Source organism: Physeter macrocephalus, chromosome 11 (genome assembly GCF_002837175.3).
Source record: "Physeter macrocephalus isolate SW-GA chromosome 11, ASM283717v5, whole genome shotgun sequence".
Classification (NCBI taxonomy): domain Eukaryota; kingdom Metazoa; phylum Chordata; class Mammalia; order Artiodactyla; family Physeteridae; genus Physeter; species Physeter macrocephalus.
This window is the reverse complement of record NC_041224.1, coordinates 168,776,015-168,799,296: the sequence shown is the minus strand read 5'-3', so window position 1 is coordinate 168,799,296 and position 23,282 is coordinate 168,776,015. Positions and strand designations below refer to the sequence as shown.

The 23,282-nt window shown below is 43.3% G+C and overlaps 1 protein-coding gene across 3 annotated transcripts in view; it reads left to right on the top strand.

Moving 5' to 3' along the window:
- The window catches only part of EFCAB11 (EF-hand calcium binding domain 11), a 251,543-nt gene that overhangs the window by 220,883 nt on the left and 7,378 nt on the right, over positions 1–23,282 (top strand). Inside the window, exons 8-9 of one of the 3 annotated variants that reach the window (XR_003682138.2) lie at positions 6,037–6,166; positions 11,891–12,016. The gene's annotated coding sequence lies outside the window, so the exon portion shown is untranslated. Of the gene's footprint in view, positions 1–6,036; positions 6,167–11,849; positions 11,868–11,890; positions 12,527–23,282 lie in introns of those variants that run through there. The other 2 variants (XR_003682140.2, XR_003682139.2) reach the window with 2 other exon arrangements.

The following is a 23,282-nucleotide window of genomic DNA, read 5'->3' as shown; positions in this document are numbered from 1 at the left end:
AGATAGATTTAATTGATATTTATAAGACATTCCATCCGAAAACAGCAGATTACACTTTCTTCTCAAGTGCGCACAGAACATTCTCCAGGATAGATCACATCTTGGGTCACAAATCAAGCCTCAGTAAATTTAAGAAAATTGAAATCGTATCAAGCATCTTTTCTGACCACAACGCTATGAGATTAGAAATCAATTAGAGGGGAAAAAAACGTAAAAAATACAAATACATGGAGGCTAAACAATACGTTACTAAATAACCAAGAGATCACTGAAGAAATCAAAGAGGAAATCAAAAAATACCTAGAGACAAATGACAATGAAAACACGATGATCCAAAACCTATGGGATGCAGCAAAAGCAGTTCTAAGAGGGAAGTTTATAGCTATACAAGCCTACCTCAAGAAACAAGAAAAATCTCAAATAAACAATCTAACCTTACACCTAAAGGAACTAGAGGAAGAAGAACAAACGAAACCCAACGTTAGCAGGAGGAAAGAAATCATAAAGATCAGAGCAGAAATAAATGAAATAGAAACAAGAAAAATCTCAAATAAACAATCTAACCTTACAAAAGAAAAAAAAAAAAAGAGGGGCCATGTTATACATCACTAGTTCTAAAGTTCCATCTTTTAGGATTCTAGGACCAGTCTTCCTTCTTGTTTGTTTCTTGGTTATTTTTCTCTTTTTCAGTCTTCAAGAGCTCCTCACAATAGTATCTCAGATTCTGGTTTTATTGTAAATAGTGCAGACAAGAGGCAGGGATTTGTCTCAGTGGCTGGAGGAGAAAGTTGAGAAGGTCAAAATGTAGAGAGCTCTTGGGAGGGTCAAAGCACGAAGGGTTTTTACCCAGGTGAACTCTCCCTTGGTAGTGGGTTGAATTACGACCCCCCAAAAGATATGTCCAGGTCCTAACCCCTAGTACCTGTGAATGTGACCTTATTTGGAAATAGGATCCTTGCAGATGTTAAAGATCTTAAGGTCAACCTGGATAAGGTATTTGCTTATCTGCAGAAGTGCGGGCCCTAAATCCAGCAGCTGGAGTCCTTATAAGAGAAAGGAGATTTGAAACACAGACACAGACACACAGAAGAGAAGGCCATGGCATGTAAAGATGGAGCAGAGATCAGAGTGATGCGTCTACAAGCCAACGAACGCCCAGGATTGCCCACATCACCAGAAGCTAAGAAGAGGTGTATGGAATGCATTCTCCCTCAGAGCTTCCTGAAGGAACCAATCCTGCTGACACCTCAATGTTGGACTCCCGGCCTCCAGAACTGTGAGAGAATAGATTTCTATTGCTGCCAAGTTTGTGGTAATTTCTAACGGCAGCCCCAGGAAGCTAATACACCCTCTATATCTTATGCTCTCTTCTTTCATTTTATTCTTGTTTCCCGAGTTGCCTGGTGAGCCATTGAATGCCTTTTCAGCAGACCTGGGAAGTCAGTCCTGCTAAGTGGGGTCAGGCCTCCTTCAGTTTCCTGAACAAAATGTTCAGAAAACATTGGAGTTTTTCCCAGAATAACAACATAATGTACAAATTGGGCCCCCTGGCTCTAAAAATTCAAACTGATAAAGGCAGTTTAAGACTCTGAGCAAAACTACAGTAGTGATTTATGGTTTACAAAGTATTTAGACCGCAGTCCACTAGAACTTCCAAAATAATAACAAAGTCCCCACTCCCAGTACTTGTTTTAAAGTCACCTCCATTCTAGAGAGCACTGGGGTCCGATTAGGAATGCCCAAATTATCAAGTCTCATCTCTTTGACTAAACTGTTATTGCTGCTGATAATAGTTGAGGAGGTTTCAAAGGAAGAGTGTGCCCTGCACAGAGAGAATTCCCTTCTAAATAAAAATCAATTTTGCTAAGAAACACTATATTTTAGAAGCATTTTTTTTTTAGATCTTCTTAGCTATTTTTCCGTCCTGTACTAGCACCACCTGAAGCACATCTTACTGTATTTACCCTTCCTTTCATTATTATGCCACCAGAAAAAAAATGCATGTCACACTTTCTAAGAAAAGTTGCGGAGGGAGGGTGAGAGGCAGCATCGTCTATGGGGGCTTATCCCATAGAATGACGGGGGTCTGTAAGAAATGAAAATAGATGCATTTGGAAGCAGTATTTGGGGTCTAACTTTCGAGAACTGGTTTCCAATTTTGCACTTTACATTATAGCAATGAATTTCATGTGGTTAAAATTTCAAAAGTTAATTTTGTTTTCAGGAAAATTTTCTACTGGGCTAACAGCTTTTATTTTACGTAAACTGTCATTCATTCGGGTTGAAATGTATAAACTGGACTAATGACAATTTAGAGCCGCTCAAAGTAGAGGAACAAAGGTTACAGGAGAGTAATGAGAAACACATTCAACCGATTTTTATTTCAGTGTTTTTAGTTTCTTGCGTGAACCAGGCCCCTGTGCTGGGTGTCGAGACACCCCGTCTAGGAGTTCAGAGTCCAGCAGGGGAATCAGACAACGCTAACGCAGTGGGGCCGTGCCGGGAGCCATAGCACCCTTGAGGAGGGCACCGAGACTCAGCGGAGGGAATGCTTCCCAGGCGGTGACATCTTCGCGGGGACCTGTGGAGGCCGGCCGGGCTCGGGGGTGGGTAGGAAAGGAAGGGGAACAAGATGGAGGGAACCACAAATGCAAAGGCCCAGGGCTTTGGAGATCATAGAAAATCTGAGAAACCAAAAATAGAACAGAAGGGTGGCAATACGGAGGCTGGAAGGTGGGGAAAACCTCTGAAAGATGAAGTCAGTCAGAGGAGTAAGGACTGGATGACAGAGGCCTTGGATATCAGGCCAAGAAGTGTGCCCTGTCTTGAGGGGACTGGGAGAGTCAGTACAAAGTTTTAACCAAGGTGTGATGTGACCAGATTTGTGTGGCTCAGTCAGGATGGCACTAAAAGAGAGGAAGAAGGCCAAAAAAGGCCAAGGAAATTAAGCTCAGTCGTTCACATCTTATTAGGGAGCAAATCCAACTGCTTAAAATGGCAGAGTCCACTTTTATTAAGCAAAGGATGACTGTATAGTCAAACTCTCCCACATGTTTTTATCTGTGTCAAGAAACCAAAGCAACTTAATCATAAAAACTGTTAACTATTATTCTGATTCTAGTACCTGAAAACAATGAAATATGAGACAAGACTTGAGCTTCTTTCCTTCTTCCGACAAATTGTGTGGCTAAGGAACCATCTTTCACTTCATGTGCTTGGAGTAGGCAGGCCTAATAAAGGGTGATGTTTGAACATTTCAAACCAAATTCCCTCAGTGGCGGGTGTTAAACAACTTGTTATTTTAAGCAATTTAGACAGATATTTGCATATACAAACAAGCACATTCTTTGAACCAGCCCATTATATAACCTCGCTTATCCCTGCAGGTAATAAGCTGCTATAAAGGCAGAATTAGATATAATCCTGGGTTTTCTGTGTGTGCACGTGCAGTCAGACCAGTAAGAAATGAACACACTTGTTAGGGACAACAGGCGCCTTCCACTTCACTTACCTCTTATGAATTATTTTCCGCTCTCAATTCCAAATCAAGAAAAACACATCCTATTTCCTAAGTCATGCTATCAGATAAGCACCGGAAGAGGTAATATTGGTAGCAACTGCAAAGAAACGTGTTGGGGGGGGTGAGACGTTTGAGTCTGCTGGTGTAATATCTAGAAATAGAGCCTCTGTGCGTTCCCTTTTCTTTTCTCTCCACATCCTATTCAAGGCATCTCATTCATTCATTCATTCACTCACTCACTCATTCAGCCAACTTTTAAGGCTCCTACTATAGCCATGTTTTGAATATTAAAAGTGAGATTTCATATCAAATAAGGTACATTCCTGCCCTCCAACAGTTGACGAGCAGCGGCTGACAGGTTGGAATTCTTTCTGGTGCTTCAGAAAAGGACAATGTTTTGTACCAAAATGTTCATTGCAGCTCTATTTACAATAGCCAGGACATGGAAGCAACCTAAGTGTCCATCAACAGATGAATGGATAAAGAAGATGTGGCACATATAAACCATGGAATATCACTCAGCCATAAAAAGAAATGAAACTGAGTTATTTGTAGTGAGGTGGATGGACCTGGAGTCTGTCACACAGAGTGAAGTAAGTCAGAAGGAGAAAAACAAATACCGTATGCTAACACATATATATGGAATCTAAGAAAAAAAAATGTCATGAGGAGACTAGGGGTAGGGCGGGAATAAAACACAGACCTACTAGAGCATGGACTTGAGGGTATGGGGAGGCGGAAGGGTAAGCTGTGACGAAGTGAGAGAGTGGGAACATATGTATATGTATAACTGATTCACTTTGTTGTAAAGCAGAAACTAACACACCGTTGTAAAGCAATTATACCCCAATAAAGATGTTAAAAAAATAAAAAATAAAAATAGAAAGCAATTTGAACCACACAAAAAAAAAAAAAAAGAAAAGAAAAGGACAATGTTTGTGTGGCACGATCCCCATCTCTTCCCAGTTCTGAGAGCAGCACAGGCTCTGGAGCCAGGCTGTCTAGGGCTTGAATCCCAGTTCTGCCACTCACAAGCATCAGACCTGGGTAAGTTATTTGTCCTCTGCAAGCCTCATTTTTCTGTTCCAAAATGGAAATCCTAAAAGAGCCTACCTCATCTGATCACCAAGGAGGATTAAATAAATTAAGATTTGTAAAGTGTCTACAACAAGGTCTGGCACATAGTAAGGACTCAATCCACTTTTGTTATTATCATAAATGCCTGGACTTCCTGCCTAGAAATCATTATCTGTGTGACTGTTATGTGCAGGGTAATACCCTAGCTGCTGCAGGGAGACCCGGAGGTGGGCACTGCATTCTAGCAGGTAGATATAATCTGTACACAGATAACCATCTGTAAGGAGGATATGCTCAAGCCTACAGGCCAGCTGCAGAATGCTAGCATTTGTTATCTACTGCTGCATAACCAGTTGCCACAGACTTAGTGGCTTGAAATAACATATGCATCTTCTCTCACAGTTCTTATGGGTTAGGGATCTGGGATTGGTTTAGCCAGATACTATCTTCAGGGTCTCTCACAGGCTGCTGTCAAGGTATTGGCCAGGGCTGTGTTCTCATCTGAAGGCTCAACCCAGAAAGAATCCTAAACTCACGCTGATAGAATTCAGTTCCTTGAGGGCTATTGTACTGAGGGCCTCAGATCTTTGCTGGCTGTTGGTTGGGGGCCTCCACCTCTTCCTTGCCACGTGGGCCTCTCCAACATGGCAGCTTGCTTTATCAAGACATGCAACCCAAACATGCAGTAGAAAGGGTGTACTAGCAAGATGGAAGTCATAATCTTATGTAGCCTAATCACAGAAGGCAATAATCTGCTCAGGGCAGTGAGGGAGGCAAAAGTCTCCATAGCACCCATCTCTGTGATGCTCTGAGCGTCCATGCACTGTGCCCCCATCGACACACATGGGGACCCAACCTCTCTATGTCTCCCTACCAGTTTCTTCAGAGTTAGATTCTGGGAGAAGGCAGAAGCTCAACTTAGTTTACCATCTTGTCAGCAACCAGAAGCTCTGTGTCAGTTTTCCATATGTGAATCTTAGCTCCTTTAGCAATTGTGGCTCTCTGTCTAAGTCGCTGTAAGTTGCCATTATTGGTTCAGTGTGCCCATCCCCCAGTTTCTACAGGCTCTGCTCCAAAGAGTTCATATCTGTAACTTTCTTCAGAGCACTACCCTGGATCCCCTGGAACCACTCCATTCAGATGCTTCCAGAACCAGAACAGCCTGGGAAATTACAAATCCCCATTTTGACCTGTAGCTAATGACTGACTGGTGCAGAAGTATTAAAACCTAGCTCCCTTACTTTCAGGCAGGATAAACTCTGCTGGGCAATTTATTCTCAAAAGCTCCTCAGGGGTTCAAGTTGAGTCTGGAACTTTACTTGAAATCACAACCTTGCCTGGCTAATTTTTGTCCCCTATTCTGCTTTTCCTACTCGCTTTCTAATTTCTCTTGAGGCAACTTGCTTAATAAATTATTTACACAAAAACCCTTTCCTCAGGGTCTGCATCTGGGGAACCTGCCTAAAACAGATGGTGCCATAAGTAGTCCCAGGAAGCTGACTTTAAGAAGGGGATTCTGGATACAGCTCATTCACCAGCAAGATGAAAATGGAGATCTCATCTCTGGTGGTAGGTGGCATTCTGTATTTTTTTGTCTGTGTTTGTTAGAAAATCAGCATATCTTTATTTTATACAAAAGAAAATTGCATATAATAATTTATCTCATTTTACTTACATTTAAGGACATACATATTGATACAAACAAACCTCTAAGTAGTAGTTTATGATGAAGCATCAAGAAAGCAGAATAGGGACTTCCCTGGTGGTCCAGTGGTAAGGAATCCGCCTTACAATGCAGGGGATGTGGGTTAGATCCCTGGTCAGGGAACTAAGATCCCACATGCCACAGGGCAACTAAACCCGCGCACCACAACTACTGAGCTTGCGCGCCTCAAGGAGAGAGCCTGCACGCCACAACTACAGAGCCCACACGCCCTGGAGCCTGCGTGCCACAACTAGAGAAGAGAAAACCTGCACGCCACAACTAGAGGGAAGCCCGCCTGCCACAACTAAGACCCGACACGGCCAAAAATAAATAAAATAAATAAATAATAAATAAACCTTTTTTTTAAAAAAATGGACAAAAGCACCTTTATCTTAAAAAAAAGAGGAAAGCAGAATATTTTTTATGTACCAAGCATTAATTGTGGCATTCTATATCTTTGCATCATTAAAGTTACTAAGACTTTCACTCTTGGTGAACTGTGATGGCATACATCTAGAAGGAGCTCCATTGGCTTGTGCAACACCTCTAGCTTTTGAGAAATAGAGGAAATAACAACTATAAGGACTATGTAATTGGGTGGAATTGGGCTTGAGCAGGTCCAGAACACATGAGTAAATTGCACAAAGTAGGGACCCAGACTCTATGTTATCCACCAACCAAGACATCTTCATCAGCTCACACCTATGGCCTCATGGGGTATCCCCCATGACCAGCTGACAGAGGAAAGATCCCAAGTTTGGTTCACAGATGGGTTGACTCAGTATGCTGGCACAAACTGAAAATGGACAGCTGCACTATAGCCCCACCCAGAGGTGGCGCTGAAGAGACCAATGAAGATAAATCGTAATAGGCAGAGCTTTGGGCATTGCACCTGGTGATCCAATTTGTGTGCAGAGAGAGGTGGCCCAAGGTAAAGCTACAGATAGACTTATGGGCAATGGACACTGACTCCACAGGCTGGTCACGGAACTGGAAGGCACACAACTGGAAGATGGGGGACAAGGAGGTTTGGGGAAAGAGGACCTATGGGAGTGAAGACCTTTGTATTGTACACTGATGCCCACCAGGGAGCACTGACTGCAGAAGAGGCATTAAGCAAACTGGTGGGCAGGATAACTCATCAATAGATGTCAGCCAGCATCTGTTGTTAGCTACCTCAGTTCTTGTCCTAAAGGCTCTTGTCCTAAAGGCTCATTTTTGTTACCGTAGCTACAGTAACAAATATGGAGGCTACACATCAGTCCAAAAGCCTGGGGCTCCTTCTCACTACAGCTGATCTAGCTGTTGCCACTGCTGAATGTCTGACCTGTCAGAGGTTGACTTTGAGTCCCCACTATAGGTCCATTCCTTAAAGAGGCCAACCAGAGCCTTGATGGCAAGTTAATTATGTAGGACCCCTTTCACCCTAGCAATGGCAGCGTTTTGTTCTGACTGATTGGTACAAATTCATTGTATGAATTTGCCTTTCCTGACTGCAGTGCTTTGATAAGATCCACTATTTGAGGTCTCAGAATGTCTGATTTATGGACACAGAATCTCACAAAACATTTTTTGTCCCAAAGAGGTTATGGTAATGGGCAATTGACTAGGGGATCCACGGATCCCACAACATACCACGCCATTCTAACATAATATATTGTAACCACCTTCTGAAGGCAGAGGAAGGCACTAACTTAGAAATGATACCCTGTGAGCCTGGGGCACCATCCTTCAGGATGCAGTGTGTGCCTTAAACCAAAAGCCATTATGTTGTGTTGTCTCCAGTGAGTTGAATACATGGGTCTGGGAACCAAGGGGTGGAAAGAGGAGTAGCCTGGCTCACTGTCACTCTCAGTGACGTGCTTGCGGAATGCATCCTTCCTGTCCTCACAACTCTAGGGCATCAGGTCTATAGGTTCTAGTTCCCAGAAGGAGAATACTTCACACTAAACCTAAAGCTACTGCTGTAGTCCTATTGTTTTGGACTCCATGTGAGCAAAGAAAGCTATGCTCATACTGGCAGAGGTAACTGACCCCAATCATCATAAGAATGCAGGGCTGCTGTTACATAATGGGGGAGGAATGTGTTTGGCACTCAGCTGATTCGCTGGAGTCTCTCTTGCCGAGTTTTAACTGAAAATAGGCAGTCGTGGCAACCACCACCTGATAAAGACCTGGCAGCAAGGAGCTCAGAGCCCTCAAGGATGAAGATTTGGGTCACTCAGCCAGGCAAACCCCTAGATCGGTAGAAGGGCTAGTTGAGGATGAAAGGAGTCTAGAATGGATGGTAGAGAAGAGAGATGATGGATGTTAGTTATAATCTTGGGACCAGTTGCAGTAGCAAGGGCTGTGGTTTGTCCCACTAGATTTGTGACCAATTAGAATCTTGAATAAGCTATGACAAGATGGAGACTTAATGTGAGAACATGTGAATCTGAGTGTTGCAAGGGGTGGACTGTAGTGGATGCTTCTGGTGCTCTGCCAGATCCCTTCAGAGACCCTTGACCGGGTTCACTGTACACATCCCCCAGCTACTGGGTGCTTCTCTCCTAATGGCTCACACCTCCAACCTTCAGAGAACTACCCTAATCTACCAGAGCCACTTCACCCAGGCTCTCTCTGGAATCAGAAGTGCTGGGTGTTATGTCCCCCACCCCCTCCAGGAAGGCCTGGAGCCGGTGACTGATTAGTGCAGGGGTATAAAAATCCAGCTCCCTTGCCTCAAGGTGGGATCAACTCACTGTGTAATTTGTGCTCCAGAGCTGCCTTTGGATCAAGCTGAGGCTGGAACTTGATCTTAAATTGCTGCCTTGCTTGTCTTCTTCTCCTGCCCTATTCTGTTTCCCTTACGAGTTTCTCCTGGAAGCATGTCCTTAATAAATTACTTGCAAAGAAATCCTTGACAAGACAGTTCCCTAGTAGCACATAAACTCTTTGTGGACAGACACTAACTAGGGGGAAAAAAAAAATCTTTTAATCTCCCACCATATGTAGCCCGGCATGGAATACCTACCAGGAGTTGATCTGGGTTTTGGCAAATTCTTTTGTTTAGACTCTCTTCCCTTAGTAAGAATCTGAGGATGCTAAGTGGCGATTGCATTAGTATATTACAGACGGGGACATCTGTAAATTATCAGTGATACATCAATGTAAAACACATGTCCCAGGTTTTTTGGACAGCCCTGATTTCAGTTTTTTAATCTCCCTGTCAGACCATTTCCAGACAGTGTGTCCCAGTTGGTGTGGTGTTTGGATAGCAAACGATAATGTGCTAGCCAAGAGGCAGCTGAGGGAGAACAGTTAAGCATTATAAAAAAGCAGGGACCTTGAAGTTAAGCAAGACCGGACCTCAAATCCTGGCTCCACCCAACCAGCTCTATGACCTTGGCCACATTTTGTTCATGTTCTAATGAAGTTAACTAGCTCCTACTTCACATAACTGAAAGTGAATTAATGTAGGCAAAGTGCTTAGCTTTGCTCCTTGACCTAGTAAAGCTCAAGAAATGGTTCCTTTCGGAAGGGGAAGAACGGCGGCGGATACAGCGTCTTCACTGGAGTCCGGGGACATAACTATCCTTATAGAGCGAGCCCGGGCAGAGGCAACGCCCAAGTATTTTCATTCACTTTTCCTCCCAGGGCACAGGACACCCTACTTGCAAGGCAAAGGGAAAGAGGACGTCGTGCCGGCCGGGAGGGCAGGCCTCAAAGGAGAAAGGCCCTGACACCCTCGGCCACCACGTGCTTCCTCGACCTCCTCTCCGACCCTCCCCTACAGCCCTCTCGGCAGGGTTGAAGTAGGTGAAGGGTGGAAGCCGAGAGCCCACGCCGCCGAGGCTGACGCCTGCCGGCGGTGTCCTAGCAACACCCGCCCCGCCCCATCCCGCCCGGCTTGGCGCGGCGGCGCCGGGAAGCGGGGGGAGGGGGGGCGGGCCGCCGTTGCCATGGTAGCGCGTCTGCCGCGCCTGACGCCGTCGGCGCCGGAGGGAAACCAGGGTTCCGGGCCCCGCGTGGGCGGCCGGGAGGCGCCCATCCACCTCCGCTGCTCCAGCTCCGGCCTAGAGGGGCTCAGGCGCTCGCCCGGAGCCCGGGGGGACCCGAGCTGTCTGCAACCGTGGCCGGGGCGCAACGTCGTTGGTCCCGACTCGCTCCCCCGCCGCCTGAGCCAGCTAACGGCCTGGAGACTTTACAGTCTGTCTCGTGGGGACGGAGTTGGTCGTCCGGGCCAGGTCTAGGCTGAATGAACTGTTTTGGTTTTGGAATCTCATCGCACCTTTTTTCCCCAGCTACCCAAGAAACACGTACACACCCGGCCTAGCGTCCCGTGCTTTTCTCTCAAGTGTTTCACCTGAAGGATCTTTAATCTTGGAAAGAGAATATGCAGAAAACAGAGCGGCTTCCAAATCAGCCTTTTAAAAACAACGCTGCAAATAAGTATCATGTTTCACGAGGGCCATTTTAAACTGAAAATGTCCATGCCTGGAAGGGTAGTCTGAATTCTGAACTTGAATTTGCATTCTTCTAAATCCCTCTCTGCAGTGAGCTGCGTTTGGAGAATTCAGTTGTGGGGTGTTAAATTTAAACGTATACGCCCCTAGCTAGTATTCTGTGTTATGAATGCTCTGTTAAAGGACCCACTCACAAAGACAAAGCCACACGATTCTCACTCATTCTCTGGCTTGAGAGTATTTTTAACAGAGGCGGAGTCAGTCACGTGTTCGTGAGTTTAATCAAATGGACAAGGGATCTGAGCGAGAAAAGCTTGCTATGTAATGCGAAGACTGCATTAGGTACATAGAGATGCGTTCTCTTTGGATTTATTTGAATCAGAGCTTTTCAAATGGAATCTTCTCCTGCATATATTTTTTTCGATCTGCTGCAACTGGAAAATTTAAATCAAAATCCTATTTCTTATATTCATTTCTATGGTAAATGTGTCTAGGCTGAGATTATGCATTTTCTTGATCAACAAGCAAATGCGCAGCAATCACTGTGAATTGAGCACCTTGCTGATTGAGCAACACTTGAAGCTGGAGGCAAGAACGACCATAATCTCAGAATGAGATTCCTCCTCAGCGTATTTCACAAGCATGTTCACAGCTAACCTTTTCCCACTCTAAAGGATCATTCACTTGGAACTTCTTTATTCTTCATTTTGCCAGAATATTTAATCTCTCAGAAAGCCTCTTTCACATACTTTTTCGTTTGAAAATGTAATTGTAATTGAACAAATGATCATATTATTTATATTTCTATATGAATATGTGTGTTTGTATCTTCTTCCCCCAGTATCAAAACAGAACCTTTATTTTGCATTCGGAAAGCTAAATCAAGGATCTGAAAATAATAGTTTTATGTTTAGCACTAATTGGAGGGAAAAAAAAAGTGTACAAAACTATGTATAGTAACAACTTTTTTGTGCGTAAGGCAAATTGCCGAATGTGCTTCAGATTCGGTAGTTTAAATGATAGAATGGTAGAAACAACAATGTATTTTATAATAAAATATTAGCATTTGCAAACATTAATTTTTCTTTGGTAATTTTCCTAGTGTCTGATTCTTCATTCATTACCCTGACGTTCTTTTCACAGAAGTTATTCATCAGTATGAGCTTAGACCAGCTTGACTGCAAGATATTGGTAAGGATCCACTCGTGCCTGGCATGGCAAATAGAACTGACCAGATCAGCTCTTTAACTGGTTGGTTGTTCTCTCTAGGTAGGTAGAGGTTTGGTTATACCGATGAGTTAGCCCAACCTTCACTCCTTAGAATTCATTGACCGTTTTAGAGAGTTACTGCATGCCCTACTTTATTAAGAATACATGAATGTCGAGAACCTTACTAGATTTTCTGCATAATTTCCTAACGTGAAAATGATCTCCACATAGCCACTGCAGTTAGTTTCCATTATTACAAGGTTTCTACCTTATCATTTATGGTTATTGTTTCTTAGGAACCTAATATTTCTCAAACACAGGATCCATTTTGCATGCTCACCTTTCCTCTTTTCCAAATAATCAGTGACCTTAAACTTTGAGCATCTTATCCTTATTACTGGCTACCAGCCTCTTATTTAATCCTGCGTTAAACTTGATTTACTGCTTTATCTGTACTACTTTAATCCTTTAGAGGCTTATCATAATATGGGCTCTTTAATGAAATATTTTATCATAAGAATAAACTAACCTTTCTCTACTTTTCCAGATTTCTCTAGTTTTGCTCATTTACCTGTGTACCTTCTTTCTTCTTTAAATATTCATGTTTCCCACTTTCATTATACGATGAAATAAAACAAAATGCTTACTTGTTACTACAGAAATGACTGTTACCACAAAGTGTTCTTGTTTAGTGCTTAATTAGTTAAGACATTAGTACTTAATGTCTTAAGTTTAGATCTCCCGATCTCGGGAAAATATAAATGCATCTGTTGCTAGAAGATTCCCTCGTCTTGAAATCTCAAAATATTTGTTCCCATCCAGCTGCAAGGTCACCTAATATTCTCAGATCATTCCGTGGGATTTGAAGAGGCAATGTAGTGTAGTAGTTAGGAGACTACTGCACTGAACTCAGACTGGGATTCAAATCCTGGTTCTAACGCTTACTAGCTATGTGATGTTTTGTTTTGTTTTAATTTATTTTATTTTTTTATGCAGCAGGTTCTTATTCGTCATCAATTTTGTACACATCAGTGTATACATGTCAGCTATGTGATGTTAATCAAGTTTTTTTTAACCTCTCTAGGCCTCAGTTTCCTCATCTGTAAAATGGAGATAATAGCACTCAGTTCATTAAGTTTGGCAATTTTAAAGGATTAAGCGACATAATTCTTGTAAAGCTCTTGGCACGCAATCAACACTCAGTGAATGATGTTGGTCAGCGGTGGCTGTGCTCATCACGATTATCATCTATATTAAAACATTGTTTCCAGTGTCACCAATTAACGTAGGCTAAATTAGTTTATTAGGTTAGACTATCCACAGATAGACAGGATTCTGACAGGACGTAAAACAGACATTTTGACTAAGGAGGGGAGAGTACAAGGAGAAAAGTCCAGACACCGAGCAGGCTAGTATTGGCACCAGTGTTAACCCTGTTGACCTCAGTGGCTTCTTGAGCATGCTCGCTGGCAGAAATAGCCCAACCCAGAAGTGAACCTGGCACAGGGCCAGTGTGCCGTGAGAACCTAAATCATATCCAGAACTTTGCTTCAAGGAAGTCTGAAAACTGTGGCGTTCCCACCACCTCTGCAGTCGAGGAAGGCATATGAAAAGGAGGTTGGAACCTCGTCCACTGCTCTTCCCAAACTTAAGCTTCCAAATTATAGCAATAACGGGAATTACCTGGAGGTCCAGTGGTTAGGACTCTGGGCTCTCACTGCCAGGGGCCTGGGTTCAATCCCGGGTCGGGGAACTAAGATCCCACAAGCCGCACAGTGCGGCCCAAAACAACAACAAAAAGAACCCAAAGAAACGAAAAACAAATGATAGCAATAACAACGGATCCTCCCTAACATGCAAATGCACTTGCCCGCCCCACAAAGGGAGACCAACACTTCCCTGTATCTATGTGGGGAATGTTCATTTTCTCTTAAGCCCAGTCACAATCCAGGCTTGATGTTCCACAACCTATGGGCTGAACTGTAAAGTCAATCATGCCCCCCAAACCCTTTATAAAACATTAGGGACAAAGGGGAGGGGGAAAAAATGAAAGTGGTTAATGTATGTAAATGATACATAAAGAGCGAGAAAAAACTATGCTCCCTACTTGGACCCTCCGTTTCGCTCTGGTTCACAAGTCCAGAGCTGGCGGTCGCAGTTTCCTTCCCCTGCTACCTGCCCCACGGGGTCTCTGCTCCCAGTAGGTTGGCTCGGTGGGCCAGACATCTTTGCCCAGTGGCGTGATGTAAACCTTCCTTTCCCGGGTGTCTGAGTGCTAGGGTTGCGGACGTCTTCTCTAACTTTTGCCCCGGGGTGTGGAAGTCCTAGGAGGCGCTGGAGAGCATCTACGGGCCCTCACTGTGCAGCAGAGACCTTCCTTTTCCCTGATAGCCAAGAGCCCAATGATGACCAGGTGGGAGCCTCAACTTCCAGTCCAGTGAAACCGTGTGTTCCCCGATGGAGGAGTCCACAAACCTCCAATTCCACGATAACTCCAAGTCACAGTGAGGCAGATAAAAGCTTTTACATGGCACCAGCTTTAATAAGGAGAGGGTGCCGTTCTCTTTTCCACGCCCTGGTTTCCGGATCTGTGAGACCCGCCTGTGGGAGTGTCAGCAGCACCTAAGAGCACCTGTTTTGGAGCGTATGTCACACCGAGAAGGAAAGAACCTCGCGAGGTGTGGCTCAGCTGTGTCCCCTGGCCCTTCCTCTCTGCGTGGCGGCCTTCTGAGTGATGGGCACATACAGGTAGGTCAGTGAGTCCCACGGAGGTCAGCCATCTGCTTTTTTTCTGGCAGTAACTTTCGTTTCTTGGTCAGAAGTAATGTTGTGCGGAATATTGTGAGAATGAATAATGCATTTGATGCGTCCATAAATGGCATTGCTGGCAGAAGCATGGCAGGCAGAGAAGGCGAATCCAAACCGAAATAGTCCAGTGAGGACAAATTGTCGCCCCCTCCACGATGGAGGAGGTCAGTTATATGCAACCTGCTGCAGGCCGGCATGACGTGGCACCAGGGGCTCAGCGTTAGTCCGCTGTTGGTAAGGTGGCCCTCAGCAGTGGGAGGTATCCGGATGTGCCTTGATACACGGAAGCCCCTATGTGTGACCCCCATCCTTGCTTTTTGGCTGCTTTCTGGGCAGTCTGGGGTAGTTGAGGAAAGCAGCTGACTCACAGGCCCTGACCAAGGCATCTTATCTGCCTTATCATTTGGGTTCACGCCTCCCTCCCAAGTGCCGTGCTGCCCTTTGGCGAGCAAACCTGTGGGATGCGTCACACTCTGGGTTTATTCCAGGAGGGCTATACACATCCCTATTCCTCAGACCACCATGTCACCAATCACCTCTTTTTATTTCCAAGTCCCTAAATAAACCCATGCTTTTGATCATCTCTCTTTCTGTACAAACTGAACAACCGGATGAATCTTTTAAAGTTCTAACCCCTGGGAAGATTGCTGTTCCCCACCTGAGTCTGTAATGCTGGCACAATCCCTTAACAGTGAGGCTTGCGTGTTAGCCAGAACCATCCATGAGCCAGGTTCAGGTTTTTTTCTCTCTTTACCTTTAAGAAAATTCTTTTCGTAGGGAACTCCTCATGAGGGTTTACATGTGGATTGAAGGAGACGAGCAACAAGAGCAGGTGCTGTGAGAGTGTGAGCCAACCACTCGAGCTCCTTGGACCATCTGAACCTGCACAGGCTCAGTATCCCATAGACCACTTCCGCCAAATTTGTGGGTGAGTGGATCCATGCAGCACCCACTTCATGATGGGAAGACGGGTCACAAGATCACTTGGTTTTCCATTGTCAAGCATTCAGCAAACCGAGAGCTGTCTCTTAATAGTTCTTTGCAAAGAAGATGCGGCTTTAGTTTCAAAATATCAAAATCCTATGCTGTGACCCTCCCACTGGGTCATCACAGGCTCCAGAGAGCACCCTGGCCTGTCATAGATGCTCTGCCCACCATTAGATACTCGGGATCATAACCAAATTGCAGAACTGCTTGCTTTGGATCAGCTTGAGGTCTTTCTCTTGCTCTCTCTCTCTCTCCCACTCAAAACTGACTGCCCTACAGCTTACTTGGTAAATGGGTCAGTCACCTTCATACAGTGTAGATTGCTTCCTTCAGACTCATCTGTTATGGCCATGGTCTGTAAGGCTACCATATTCAGGGAGAGACCACAGTCAAGAATCTTTCACTAGACCCAGATCCAAACCATTGTGGTCCGCTGAAAACTCTCATAGAAGAACAAAATGCCTCCGTGCCCGTGCTTTCCAGAAGAAACAGCAGAAGCAGGGCCTCTGCCCCATTTTTGTCTTCCAAATTTTACCTGAGTACTGAACCTACGTTAGAGCCACCATCCCAATGTCAAGAGAATTCGGGAAAGATAGTTTTAGCCTTCCAGTCTCTGCTGTCAAGCCTATGGACATGGACTCTGTCCATGGACTGAATTGTGTCCCCAACAAAATTCATATGTTGAAGTCCTAATCCTCACTACCTCAGAATGTGACCTTATTTGGAAATAGGGTTGTTGCAGATATAGTTGGTTAACTTAAGATGAGGTCATTAGAGTGGGCGCTAATGCAATATGACTGAAGTCCTCATAAAAAAGGAGAAATTTGAACGCAAAGACATACGTACACACATGGAGAATGTCATATGAAGCTGAAGGCAGAGATCAGGTTATGCTTCCACGAGCCAAGGAATAACAAAGATTTCCAGCAACCACCAGAAGCTAGAGGACAGTCCTGGAACAGATCCTTTCGTTACAGCCCTCACAAGGAGCCAGCCCTGCCTGCTGACACCTTGATTTTGGATTTCTAGCCTCCAAAACGGAGAGACAATTAATTTCTGTTGTTCAAGTCACCCAGTTTGTGGTATTTGGTTATGGCAGCCGTAGCAAACTAAAATAGACTGTTGTGACCACCCCTACCGTAATGTATGGTGCCCTTGTCATGGCTCATAAATGGAGCTCAGCAAGTCCCATCGCTGTTGCCAAGAAATGTCCAGTCCGTTATCTCCACTGCTATTACTGCAATATCCATCATTGAGAAGGGAGGCCCCCAAACTATTTATAATGATGATATAATTATTTCCTTAATGAGTTGCCATATTTTAACTCTGAGATGATTTAGAATTAAGCATAGAAACATGTAAGAGGATCCAACCTTTAATATTTTTATTTTATTTCAAGAAGCAATCTGTTCATGTCTGTTAATTTTTAAGAGAATTTAACCTCTTGGTTAAATAGGTCAGCCTTGTTATCTTAAATAGAAATTATAATTGATTTAGGCATCTGACTTCTAACTGAAACTTTTCCACATTTATACAAAGTATTGAAACATTCAAGGGAAGGTAATAGTTGTAGGATTATAGTAATGGTTATAAATTATATAAAAATAATATAAATATATGGTTATATTTACAAGATTCAACATGGTTTACTAGAGCTACAAGAATAATACAAACACTTGGAAAGTTTGTCAAGATAGACACCTGAGTTACATTAAAAGGAAATCTAATACATCAAGTATATACCTGTAGTTAGAAATGTTTGATGGCATTTTAACTGAATTTATAAAAGCCTCCTTAAAAGTGATTGTCAAGATTTACTAACTTTATATAAAGCATAATAAGATCTGTAAACTGAACCCAAGAGAGGGATTGGCAAACTTTCTGTAAAGGGCCAGTGGTAAATATCTTAGGCTTTGTGAACCCTGTGGTCTCTGCTGCAACTACTCACCTCAGCCACTGTAGCACAAGAGCAACCATAGACAATGTGTAAATGAACAGGTGTGGCTGTGTTCCAGTAAAACTTTATTTTAAAAAGTAAGCAGGGGCTTCCCTGGTGGCGCAGTGGTTGGGAGTCAGCCTGCCGGTGCAGGGGACGCGGGTTCGTGCCCCGGTCCGGGAGGATCCCACATGCCGCGGGGCGGCTGGGCCCGTGAGCCGTGGCCGCTGGGCCTGCGCGTCCGGAGCCTGCGCGTCCGGAGCCTGCGCTCCGCAGCGGGAGAGGCCGCAACAGTGAGAGGCCCTTGTACCGCCGCAGCAGGAGAGGCCGCAACAGTGAGAGGCCCTTGTACCGCCAAAAAAAAAAAAAAAGTAAGCAGCCTACCAGATTGGACCCACGGGCTATAGTTTGCCAACCTCTGACCTAAAAGATTGACAAATTTTTTATTTTATGAGTTAATAGCTTGCTGTATAATTTCAGAGCTAGAGGGAATCTTAGAAATCATTCTGTTCAATCCTATAACTATTTACAAATGAGGTTATGGAGGATTTGATGGGCTACGTGACTTGTCCAATAGTACATTATTAGAAGCACATTTATAACTTAATTCCATTATAAATTAAAGCACAAAACCAATAATGATGGAGTCTTTGTAGAACCTATTTGGTGTGTATGTTCCAAACCTTCCACAAATAATGTGCAACTAGAAGGAGTAGATAAGTGCTTTACAGCTAAGAATGCATACTATGGTCTTTTCAAAGTTTATTACAGTGAACCACTTGGAATCGTGGGTGTAGGAAAAAAGATCGCTCATTCCTTTGGGTTCTTTGTTTTTCTTATTTGTACTATAATTCCTCTGTAGGTTTCCTAGGATTTATCGATAGAAGAAAGTAGTAAACAAGTCAACTCTAACACCCTTTTTCAGTGTTTGTCCAGAGAGGGTTTGCCAGTTTTGTTTACTACTTTATTTTATTTAGTCTAATTAGCTCCCTGTAAGAAATACCACTGAGGAAGATTGTCTAAGGTATATGTTTTCATGCTGGCATTGAAAAGCATTAATAGAAGTTAAATGTAGAAATCCCAGCATGCTGAAATCAGTTTACAACTGTAAAATATAATTTCCTTCCAAGCCTTTTCAAATCTGGAAGGTTGAGAATGGCTCGTTAAACTCAAATATTTATGTCATTTTGATAGTATCAGAAAAAGGAACTTATTTTCATTTTTTCTTTTATCTTAGTCTTGTTACAGAGTTTACAACACGATCCACTAAAACTAGGTTTTCCTCAATTTGGGGGACAGGCGTCTCACACAGACATGCACTTGTATGACCAGAGTAGATTTATGGGGGTGGGGATCCTTCCTTTCTCACCGAATTGCCATCCAGTACTTTCTATATGTATAGAATGCACATATGTCTGTAAGGTTTATTACACAATCGGTGTTATGCTTATACATTGTTGTGTAACCTGCTTTTGTCACTTAGTATGGATGTTTTCGCCAATGATGAAGTGTTCTTTTGCAGCCTGATATTTAATGGCCTCGTGGTATTCCGTCAACCACATGAACCATCATTAATTTACCCACTCTATTGTTGGACATTTGTGTTTCCATTTTTTCACTATTATAAATGATGTTGTGATGAATATCCATGTACATAAATCTTTGTGCCCAGTTCTGATTATTTTTGTAAGATAAATGCCTAGCTATGAAATTGCTAGTCCAAGGAATGTATTTGTAGAACTCTTTGTTATAAGGATCACGAATATACATTCTGTTGGACTCCATATGCTGGGGAGTATGCTATCAACATATTCTCATTTAATCCTCACGACAAATTCATGAGATAAGTGCTATTAATATCCACGTTTTTTTTTCAGAAGAAACTGACGCCTGTGCCCAGAAAATGGTTCCTACATGACAGTGGTTGGCAGACCTGGTGTTTGGGCCCAAGTCTGTCTGACTTTGAGACCAATATTCTTAATCACTGCACTATATGGCCCCTTCCATATTGCCAGAATAGCTTCCCCACAAAATTATTACAGTCTAGATTTCTACCAGCAGTATGTGAGTGTGCCTGCTTCCCTGTACTGTTGAGGATTCTTTGATTACAAGTGAAGCTGAACACATTTTTTCATGTTTGTTGGCCGTTTGTGGATTGTCTATTCACGTCCTTTGCAAAGAATACATGTCTGAAAAATTTCCTTTTGAGATAGAGAGTCAGATGATCTGAATTCTAATCACAGCTCTATCCCTAATTAGCTATGCGATGTCAGGAAAAAAAAAATCACTGCAGAGTTCTGAGTCTCCATTTCCTCTTGTGGAAAACTAGATGATTAAATTAAATCATCCCATCGTCGTTCTCTAAAATGTTGTGATTCCATCCATCGGTCCACCCATCAGCAGGCCTTGTCAGTGGTCAACGTGGGAGGAGATAGGTGACCACCTATGCAGTATATTTTCATTTATGTATTTAAGGAAGGCCCTCTAAATCATCCCTCCCATGCCCTGGGATTCAGGTGCCCGAAATCCCACCCTTCACTCCCTGGGGCTTTCATTCTTCATTTTCACTCATTCTTCCGCATCTCTCCTTCCTGCATGAAGGTTTCTTGTTCTTTGGCTTCAGTGGCATTCCTTTCTTACGGTTTGCTCCTTCTCAGGTTCCTTCTCAGGTTGCTCCCCCTTTCCCCTAAAAGGTTGGGATTCCCCAGGTTTGCCCTTGGCCCAGTGCTCTTTTAACTAGATCACTCTCGGCCACGATGATCCAGATGGGATTCCTTGCACACGCCATGACTCTTGCCTCTGAACCCTTGAACGTGTTCTCTTTGCCTGGGATGCTTTTAATCCTTTTCCTTCTAAACTGAGTCTGAGCGTGTCTTCTTCTGCAAAGCAGCCTGGCTAAAACGTGACGCACGGGGCTGGAGTCAGTCAAGTCCAGGTTCTTCCATGTACTCACCGTGCGACCTTGGGTAAATTATGTATCCTTCCTAACCTCCATTTCCTCATCTGCATGATGGGAGTAATGAAAGTATGTACCTCTCAAGATTGTAGTGAGAAGGCACTGAAATCATGCATGCAGAGCTTGGCCCACTATGCTTGATTTTTTCTGAGCTTTCAAGCACCTCGTGCATACCTCTATCTTAGCATGTAACATACTGCATTCTGAATATTCATCGTTTCATCTCCATTCATTAGCACTGTGTCTGGCACACATAGGTTCCCAGCCACCGTTTGTTAAGGGAATAAGTGAATCACATTGTAAACACCTTTAGGAGACTTTTCTTTCGTCGCTATTGTTTTGTTTTTTTATTGTTATTATGGTTTGTTTCTTTGTTTGTTTCACTACAACCCTATCAGGAATGATTTCCAACCTGACATGTCAGGAAACAAAATTAGTTCCCTAAAATAGATCTTTAGGGTTGGGGAACAAGGATACCCAACCCAGAGAGATAGAATGGCACCAAATAAGGAAGTGAGACTGTATGGAAGACAAACTTTGTATCTTGGTGCTTTTGCTGTGGATACTCTAAGAAGATCCCCTAATTCCCCTGCTTTTCTCCCTAATTCTAGCTGAAACTTTGGCCCTGTTAGTTCTTCTTCAATGGGCGGGTTCAAGTCTATCCATATACGGAGATACCTAATGTTAACTGTTTCTCCCTGAACATCTCAACACAACCTCAAAGAACAAATGAGCAATAAAATATCTCAAACCAGATATCATCGCTAAAATTTCTTTAAACGTATACATGTTTAGGAAACGGACTGCCTTGGAAGGTAGCCACAGGCTAGAGATAACAGAGAAAAAAAGGAGAAGAGTGTATGGGAAGAGGCAGGCCGAAAGGCTTGTTGAAAACTGAGATGTCTTTGGGGGAAGAAAAATCAATATGGGTTATGAATCTTTTAGTATAGACTGATGGTGAAAAGCATCACAACAGTCTTTTTTTTTTTAAGCATTTAAAAATAATTACCCATGCCCATTAGCTGGTGTTTCTTTTTTTTTTTTTTAATTTTTAATTTTTTTTTTTTTACTACATTGGGTCTTCGTTGCTGTGCACAGGCTTTCTCTAGTTGTGGTGAGCGGGGGCTACTCTTCTTTGCCGTGCACGGGCTTCTCATTGCGGTGGCTTCTCTTGTTGCGGAGTATGGGCTCTAGGCGCACAGGCTTCAGTAGTTGTGGCTTGAGGGCTCTAGAGCACAGGCTCAGTAGTTGTGGTGCACTGGCTTAGTTGCTCCGTGGCATGTGGGATCTTCCCGGACCAGGGCTCGAACCCGTGTCCCCTGCACTGGCAGGCGGATTCTTAACCACTGCACCACCAGGGAGGCCCCCTTACTTCTTTATGAACACACATAAAGAATTGCATATTTTTGACATTGGATAAAAGTATTTTCAAAAATATTTTTCTTTTGCTACTTTCTAGTGTTTTCCTCTCCATCTTTATCCACTTTGGATGATTAATTTTAAAAAGGTAAAGAGAATGGATGTAGGAATAAGAGTTTGAAAGTGACAAAAGGAAACACACCTCTTTGCCTCTGGCTAGAATTCCTTCTTCCCGATGTTATTAGCATCTACTCATCCAGAAGACCCGGCTCAAGCGCCAGGTCCTCTGCGAATTGCTCCCCGACTCTGCAATCTGTGTTAGACATGGCTCCTCTGAACTTCTGGAGCCCCTTCCAGCCTCCATCACATCATCTCCCCCCAGTAGACCACACTGTTCTCAATGACGAGAACTGGACCTTTCTTATCTCTATCCCCAGAGCAGTACCCAGCACGAAGTACACCTCAACCAATATTTGTTAAGAGAACAAATGAATGAATGAATGAGGGAATGAATGAATATCCAAAGAAGGAAAAGAAAAAGGTGCAGGTGGTAAGCAGGTTTCAGAAAGTAAGAAATAAGAGAACCAATACTCATTCAAACAGTTTAAACACAGAGCAGTCTGAAATGAAATCTATTTTTCAGCCTCTGCTGACAGATCTGTTATACAGATTCTTGCCCAAAGTATGTCAATTCTCAGTAAACCACAGTCCCAGGAAATGAGGAAATCTGTGTAATGTGGAAGAGCTGAGAGCCATGTTTAAGCACAGTCATAACAATTTGATTTAAACACAGCAAAAGCTGTGTTTTCCAGAAATTTACTGCAGAAAAAAAAGTTCTAGAAAAAATCTATTTCTGTTATTTTCAAATGTAAATATTCAAATGAGTGCATTATCCCACACTGCAACATATACTTCTGAGTGATCTGTAGCAGTGGAAAAAACTTGGATGGCAAGGGCAAAAGCTGATATGCTTGGTGGTACTTTTAGCATCAAATGTTTTCCTTCTCCAAAATGTTTGCTCTACTGCCCCCTCTCCTAGAACTTAAAATACCCTTCATAAGAAAGCCAGTTTTTTGATGATGGCCATTCTGACCGGTGTGAGATGATATCGCATTGTAGTTTTGATTTGCATTTCTCTAATGATTAATGATGTTGAGCATTCTTTCATGTGTTTGTTGGCAATCTGTATATCTTCTTTGGAGAAATGTCTATTTAGGTCTTCTGCCCATTTTTGGATTGGGTTGCTTGTTTTTTTGTTATTGAGCTGCATGAATTGCTTA